This window comes from Mytilus galloprovincialis, chromosome 9, assembly GCF_965363235.1.
Source record: "Mytilus galloprovincialis chromosome 9, xbMytGall1.hap1.1, whole genome shotgun sequence".
Taxonomy (NCBI): domain Eukaryota; kingdom Metazoa; phylum Mollusca; class Bivalvia; order Mytilida; family Mytilidae; genus Mytilus; species Mytilus galloprovincialis.
In genome coordinates, this window is record NC_134846.1 from 87,474,854 (window position 1) to 87,483,802 (window position 8,949).

Genomic DNA, 8,949 nt, shown 5'->3' on the forward strand with positions numbered 1-8,949 from the left:
CACATGGTTGAGTTTGATAGTTTTGCTCCTGCAGTAGTTATTTGCTGACACATGGTTGAGTTTGATAGTTTTGCTCCTGCAGTAGTTATTTGCTGACACATGGTTGAGTTTGATAGTTTTTACCTGTAGTAGTTCTTTGCTGACACATGGTTGAGATTGATAGTTTTGACCTATAGTAGTTCTTTGCTGACACATGGTTGAGTTTGATAGTTTTGCTCCTGCAGTAGTTATTTGCTGACACATGGTTGAGTTTGATAGTTTTTACCTGTAGTAGTTCTTTGCTGACACATGGTTGAGATTGATAGTTTTGACCTATAGTAGTTCTTTGCTGAAACATGGTTGAGTTTGATAGTTTTGCTCCTGCAGTAGTTATTTGCTGACACATGGTTGATTTTGATAGTTTTGCTCCTGTAGTAGTTCTTTTCTGACACATGGTTAAGTTTGATAGTTTTGACCTGTAGTAGTTCTTTTCTGATACATGGTTGAGTTTGATAGTTTTGGTTGAGTTTGATAGTTTTGCTCCTGTAGTAGTTTTTTGCTGACACATGGTTGAGACTGATAGTTTTGACCTATAGTAGTTATTTGCTGACACATGGTTCAGTTTTATAGTTTTGAGCATAAGTAGTTCTTTGCTGAAACATGGTTGAGTTCAATAGTTTTGTCCCTGTAGTAGTTCTTTTCTAACACATGGTTGAGTTTGATAGTTTTGGTTGAGTTTGATAGTTTTGCTCCTGTAGTAGTTCTTTGCTGACACATGGTTGAGATTGATAGTTTTGACCCTGTAGTTATTCTAAGCTGACACATGGTTGAGTTTGATAGTTTTGAACTGTAGTAGTTCTTTTCTGACACATCTTTGAGTTTGATAGTTTTGACCTGTAGTAGTTCTTTGCTGACACATGGTTGAGTTTGATAGTTTGACCTGTAGTAGTTCTTTGCTGACACATGGTTGAGTTTGATAGTTTTGCTCCTGTTGTAGTTCTTTTCTAACACATGGTTGAGTTTGATAGTTTTGCTCCTGTAGTAGTTCTTTGCTGACACATGGTTGAGATTGATAGTTTTGACCCTGTAGTTATTCTAAGCTGACACATGGTTGAGTTTGATAGTTTTGACCTGTAGTAGTTCTTTGCTGGCACATGGTTGAGTTTGATAGTTTTGACCCTGTAGTTATTCTAAGCTGACACATGGTTGAGTTTGATAGTTTTGACCTGTAGTAGTTCTTTGCTGGCACATGGTTGAGTTTGATAGTTTTGACCCTGTAGTTATTCTAAGCTGACACATGGTTGAGTTTGATAGTTTTGAACTGTAGTAGTTCTTTTCTGACACATCTTTGAGTTTGATAGTTTTGACCTGTAGTAGTTCTTTGCTGACACATGGTTGAGATTGATAGTTTTGCTCCTGCAGTAGTTATTTGCTGACACATGGTTGAGTTTGATAGTTTTTACCTGTAGTAGTTCTTTGCTGACACATGGTTGAGATTGATAGTTTTGACCTATAGTAGTTCTTTGCTGATACATGGTTGAGTTTGATAGTTTTGGTTGAGTTTGATAGTTTTGCTCCTGTAGTAGTTTTTTGCTGACACATGGTTGAGACTGATAGTTTTGACCTATAGTAGTTCTTTGCTGACACATGGTTCAGTTTTATAGTTTTGAGCATAAGTAGTTCTTACCTGAAACATGGTTGAGTTCAATAGTTTTGTCCCTGTAGTAGTTCTTTTCTAACACATGGTTGAGTTTGATAGTTTTGGTTGAGTTTGATAGTTTTGCTCCTGTAGTAGTTCTTTGCTGACACATGGTTGAGATTGATAGTTTTGACCCTGTAGTTATTCTAAGCTGACACATGGTTGAGTTTGATAGTTTTGAACTGTAGTAGTTCTTTTCTGACACATCTTTGAGTTTGATAGTTTTGACCTGTAGTAGTTCTTTGCTGACACATGGTTGAGTTTGATAGTTTGACCTGTAGTAGTTCTTTGCTGACACATGGTTGAGTTTGATAGTTTTGCTCCTGCAGTAGTTATTTGCTGACACATGGTTGAGTTTGATAGTTTTTACCTGTAGTAGTTCTTTGCTGACACATGGTTGAGATTGATAGTTTTGACCTATAGTAGTTCTTTGCTGACACATGGTTGAGTTTGATATTTTTGCTCCTGCAGTAGTTCTTTGCTGACACATGGTTGATTTTGATAGTTTTGCTCCTGTAGTAGTTCTTTTCTGACACATGGTTAAGTTTGATAGTTTTGACCTGTAGTAGTTCTTTTCTGACACATGGTTAAGTTTGATAGTTTTGACCTGTAGTAGTTCTTTTCTGATACATGGTTGAGTTTGATAGTTTTGGTTGAGTTTGATAGTTTTGCTCCTGTAGTAGTTTTTTGCTGACACATGGTTGAGACTGATAGTTTTGACCTATAGTAGTTCTTTGCTGACACATGGTTCAGTTTTATAGTTTTGAGCATAAGTAGTTCTTTGCTGAAACATGGTTGAGTTCAATAGTTTTGTCCCTGTAGTAGTTCTTTTCTAACACATGGTTGAGTTTGATAGTTTTGCTCCTGTAGTAGTTCTTTGCTGACACATGGTTGAGATTGATAGTTTTGAACCTGTAGTTATTCTAAGCTGACACATGGTTGAGTTTGATAGTTTTGAACTGTAGTAGTTCTTTTCTGACACATCTTTGAGTTTGATAGTTTTGACCTGTAGTAGTTCTTTGCTGACACATGGTTGAGTTTGATAGTTTTGCTCCTGTAGTAGTTATTTGCTGACACATGGTTGAGTTTGATAGTTTTTACCTGTAGTAGTTCTTTGCTGACACATGGTTGAGATTGATAGTTTTGACCTATAGTAGTTCTTTGCTGACACATGGTTGAGTTTGATAGTTTTGCTCCTGCAGTAGTTCTTTGCTGACACATGGTTGATTTTGATAGTTTTGCTCCTGTAGTAGTTCTTTTCTGACACATGGTTTAGTTTGATAGTTTTGACCTGTAGTAGTTCTTTTCTGATACATGGTTGAGTTTGATAGTTTTGCTCCTGTAGTAGTTTTTTGCTGACACATGGTTGAGATTGATAGTTTTGGCCTATAGTAGTTCTTTGCTGACACATGGTTCAGTTTTATAGTTTTGACCATAAGTAGTTCTTTGCTGAAACATGGTTGAGTTCGATAGTTTTGTCCCTTTAGTAGTTCTTTTCTAACACATGGTTGAGTTTGATAGTTTTGGTTGAGTTTGATAGTTTTGGTTGAGTTTGATAGTTTTGCTCCTGTAGTAGTTCTTTGCTGACACATGGTTGAGATTGATAGTTTTGAACTGTAGTAGTTCTTTTCTGACACATCTTTGAGTTTGATAGTTTTGACCTGTAGTAGTTCTTTGCTGACACATGGTTGAGTTTGATAGTTTTGCTCCTGCAGTAGTTATTTGCTGACACATGGTCGAGTTTGATAGTTTTGACCTGTAGTAGTTCTTTGCTGGCACATGGTTGAGTTTGATAGTTTTGACCCTGTAGTTATTCTAAGCTGTTACATGGTTGAGTTTGATAGTTTTGACCTGTAGTAGTTCTTTGCTGGCACATGGTTGAGTTTAATAGTTTTGACCCTGTAGTTATTCTAAGCTGACACATGGTTGAGTTTGATAGTTTTGACCTGTAGTAGTTCTTTGCTGACACATGGTTGAGTTTGATAGTTTTGCTCCTGCAGTAGTTATTTGCTGACACATGGTCGAGTTTGATAGTTTTTACTTGTAGTAGTTCTTTGCTGACACATGGTTGAGATTGATAGTTTTGACCTGTAGTAGTTTTTTGCTGACAAATGGTTGAGTTTGATGGTTTTGTCCCTGTAGTAATTCTTAGCTGACACATGGTTGAGTTTGATAGTTTTGACCTGTAGTAATTCTTTGCTGACACATCATTGAGTTTGATAGTTTTGACCCTGTAGTTATTCTAAGCTGACGCATGGTTGAGTTTGATAGTTTTGAACTGTAGTATTTATTTGCTGACACATGTTTGAGTTTAATAGCCTTTGCCCTGTAGTAGTTATTTGCTAACACATCTTTGAGTATGATAGTTTTGCTCCTAAATTATTTATTTGCTGACATATGGTTGAGTTTGATAGTTTTTACCTGTAGTAGTTATTTACTGACACATTGCTGAGTTTGATAGTTTTGCCCCTGTAGTAATTCTTAGCTGACACATGGTTGAGTTTGATAATTTTATACCTGTAGTAGTTATTTGGTGACACATGGTTGAATTTGATAGTTTTGACCCTATAGTAGTTATTTACTGACACATGGTTGAGTTTGATAGTTTTGCTCCTGCAGTAGTTATTTGCTGACACATGGTCGAGTTTGATAGTTTTTACTTGTAGTAGTTCTTTGCTGACACATGGTTGAGATTGATAGTTTTGACCTTTAGTAATTCTTAGCTGACACATGGTTGAGTTTGATAGTTTTGACCTGTAGTAGTTCTTTGTTTACACATGGTTGTGTTAGTCATTTTTGCTTCTGTGGTATTTCTTTGCCTACACATTCTTGGGCTAGTCATTTTGCCTCTGTGGTATTTCTTTGCCTACACATTCTTGGGCTAGTCATTTTTGCCTCTGTGGTATTTCTTTGCTTACACATGGTTGTGTTAGTCAATTTTGCCTCTTTGGTAGTTCCTTGCTGGCACATAGTTGAGTTTGATAGTTTTGCCCCTGTAGTAGTTCTCTGATGACACATTGTTGAGTTTCATAGTTTGTCAATGCAGTTGTTATTTTCTGACACATGGTTGAGTTTGATAGTTTTGTCCCTTTAGTAGTTTTTTACTGACACATAGTTGAGGTTGATAGTTTTGTCTCTATAGTAGTTATGTGCTGACACATGGTAGAGTTTGATAGTTATACCCCTGGTGTAGTTATTTACTGACACATGGTTGAGTTTGACAGTTTTGTCCCTTTAGTAGTTATTTACTGACACATGGTTGAGGTTGATAGTTTTGTCTCTATAGTAGTTATGTGCTGACACATGGTAGAGTTTGATAGTTTTACCCCTGTTGTAGTTATTTACTGACACATTGTTGAGTTTGATACTTTTGTCCCTTTAGTAGTTATTTACTGACACATGGTTGAGGTTGATAGTTTTGTCTCTATAGTACTAGTAGTTATGTGCTGACACATGATATAGTTTGATAGTTTTACCCCTGTTGTAGTTCTTTGCTGACACATAGTTGATTTTGATAGTTTTGCTCCTGTAGTAGTTCTTTGGTGACTTATGGTTAAGTTTGATAGTTTTGCTCCTGTAGTAGTTCTTTGGTAACACATGGTTAATTTTGAGTTTTGCCCATGTAGTAGGTCTTTGCAGACACATGGTTGAGTTTGATAGTTTTGTCCCTTTAGTAGTTATTTACTGACACATGGTTGAGGTTGATAGTTTTGTCTCTATAGTAGTTATGTGCTGACACATGATAGAGTTTGATAATTTTACCCCTGTTGTAGTTCTTTGCTGACACATAGTTGATTTTGATAGTTTTGCTCACGAGTAGTTCTTTGGTGACTTCTGGTTAAGTTTGATAGTTTTGCTCCTGTAGTAGTTCTTTGGTGACACATGGTTGATTTTGATAGTTTTGCCCATGTAGTAGGGATTTGCTAACACATGGTTGAGTTTGATAGTTTTACCCCTGAAGAAGTTACTTGCTGTTACATGGTTGAGTTTGATAGTTTTATCCCTGAAGTAGTTACTTGCTGTCACATGGTTGAGTTTGATAGTTTTACCCCTGAAGTAGTTACTTGCTGTCACATGGTTGAGTTTGATAGTTTTACCCCTGAAGTAGTTATTTGCTGACACATGGTATGATTTGATAGTTTTGCTCCTGTAGTAGTTCTTTGGTGACTGATGGTTAAGTTTGATAGTTTGTCCTGTAGTAGTTCTTTGGTGACACATGGTTGATTTTGAGTTTTGCCCATGTAGTAGTTCTTTGGTGACACATGGTTGAGTTTGATAGTTTTACCCCTGAAGAAGTTACTTGCTGTCACATGGTTGAGTTTGATAGTTTTATCCCTGAATTAGTTACTTGCTGTCACATGGTTGAGTTTGATAGTTTTACCCCTGAAGTAGTTATTTGCTGACATGGTATGATTTGATATTTTGGCTCTAGTGGTAGTTCTCTGGTGACACATGGTTGAGTATGATAGTTTTACCCCTGTAGTTGTTATTTGCTGACATACAGTTGAGTTTAATAGTTTTGTCCCTGTGAAGTTCCTTGCTGACACAAGGTTGATGTTGGTAGTGTTGCCCCTGTAGTAGTTCTTTACTGAAACATGGTTGAGTTTGATAGTTTTGTCCCTGTAGTAGTTCTTTGCTGACACAAGGTTGATGTTGGTAGTGTTGCCCCTGTAGTAGTTCTTTGCTGACTCATGATTGAGTTTGATAGTTTTGTCCCTGTAGTAGTTCTTTGCTGACTCATGATTGAGTTTGATAGTTTTGTCCCTGTAGTAGTACTTTGCTGACTCATGGTTGAGTTTGATAGTTTTGTCCCTGTAGTAGTTCTTTGCTGACTCATGATTGAGTTTGATAGTTTTGTCCCTGTAGTAGTTCTTTGCTGACTCATGATTGAGTTTGATAGTTTTGTCCCTGTAGTAGTTCTTTGCTGACTCATGATTGAGTTTGATAGTTTTGTCCCTGTAGTAGTACTTTGCTGACTCATGATTGAGTTTGATAGTTTTGTCCCTGTAGTAGTTCTTTGCTGACTCATGATTGAGTTTGATAGTTTTGTCCCTGTAGTAGTTCTTTTCTGAAACATGGTTGAGTTTGATAGTTTTGTCCCTGTAGTAGTTCTTTACTGAAACATGGTTGAGTTTGATAGTTTTGTCCCTGTAGTAGTTCTTTGCTGACTCATGATTGAGTTTGATAGTTTTGTCCCTGTAGTAGTTCTTTACTGACTCATGATTGAGTTTGATAGTTTTGTCCCTGTAGTAGTACTTTGCTGACTCATGGTTGAGTTTGATAGTTTTGTCCCTGTAGTAGTTCTTTACTGAAACATGGTTGAGTTTGATAGTTTTGTCCCTGTAGTAGTTCCTTGCTGACACAAGGTTGATGTTGGTAGTGTTGCCTCTGTAGTAGTTCCTCGCTGACACATGATTGAGTTTGATAGTTTTGTCCCTGTAGTAGTTCTTTACTGAAACATGGTTGAGTTTGATAGTGTTGCCCATGTAGTAGGTTTTTTGTTGACGCATGGTTGAGTTTGATAGTTTTGTCCTTGTAGTAGTTCTTTGCTGACTCATGATTGAGTTTGATAGTTTTGTCCCTGTAGTAGTTCTTTACTGACTCATGATTGAGTTTGATAGTTTTGTCCCTGTAGTAGTTCTTTGCTGACTCATGATTGAGTTTGATAGTTTTGTCCCTGTAGTAGTTCTTTACTGAAACATGGTTGAGTTTGATAGTGTTGCCCATGTAGTAGGTTTTTTGTTGACACATGGTTGAGTTTGATAGTTTTGTCCCTGTAGTAGTTCTTTGCTGACACATGGTTGAGTTTGATAGTTTTGCTCATCTCCCAGGTCAGAAACTACATTGTAAATCCTCATTTAATGTTGATTGGATGGCATACAAAACTTAACCTAAAAGTTTTTTTCTGAGATGCAGATTAAAGTCAGAATCAATGTCAGACAAGAAATAAAACCTTTAATTTTGATACTTGAATGTAAAGCAAGATTACAACAAAACTGAGTCTTTTTGATTTGTCTTTGTCTTAAAATGTCTGTTGAACTCAATATAAATTTATGAGATAATGGGATAAAAAAGCATATTGTCTTTTAAGGGGTTTTTGTTGGGTTTTTTTCCCCTTCCGTTATTGCATCTTGTTTAAAAGCTGTCTGATCATATTTGATAGATAAAAAAATGCCAGTCATAGATATTCTATATAAAGGTTGAGTTATCTTTCCTTTATCAAGACCCCCTTCAGTGTTATGTCCCTTTATCAACAATCCCTAAGGTGTTCAGAGAATACATGTTGTTGAATCACACCTGTAAATATTGTTTTACCTGTAATCAAGTACTAGATAACACAAACGAACTCTTTCATCTTCCCATGGTATGTCATTAAGGAGATAAAAGTATTCTCTACCTGGCCAGGTACACCAACCCCATAGGTAAACCACTATGTTGATAAAGAGACAGAAACAGTACATAGAAAGTATTTATTATGGTCAGTTTGAGGCAATACACTTTCAACTGAGGTCAGGAAATCTATTTGTTTTGTAGTAATGTGGTTTGTCTTATATTAAACCCATTAAAAAGACTAATGTAAACTATTGATATCTGTAACCACACTGACAGTTCACAGTTCAAGAATCTTATCACTCAGACAAAATGTAGCATCTTTGGTTTCAAGGATACAATGAATTGTTAACAGTCTACTTGTCGGGAGCTGTAATTTACTAGTTGTCATTTGTTGCTGTTTTAAATTCATTTTTTTGTACATTAATTAAGCCATTACTTTTCTCATTTGAACGGTTCTTAGTCTGTCATTTTGGTGCCTTTTAAAACTGACTGCGTTATGGGCTTTTCTCATTGTTGGAGGCTATATGGTGACCTATAGTTGTTAATTTATGTCATTTGGTCTCATCTCATATTACAAATCTTCAAAGTTTGTAACACTACTGCTATTATAGCTGTGTTGGTCTTTAGTCAACCAATCGTACCATATTATAGCTATCACCAGCCTCACTTATACAATAGATATGTGTTAATTTTCTTGAAATTTACTGCCAAGATTCTATACATGTGTATAAATTGTGCAAATAGTTCAAAGTCTGTAGTTCTCGGTTTGTTTTTTCTTTTGTTGTTATGTGCATAAATCTGGTTGTTAATTTTTTTCATTTGAATTGTTTTACATTTTGCTGTGTTGGGGCATTTAATAGCTTACAATACAGTATAGGTCTATCCATAGTTGAAAACAAGTCTTTGTGAAATCAGCTGGACATTTGGTCCTGCAAACC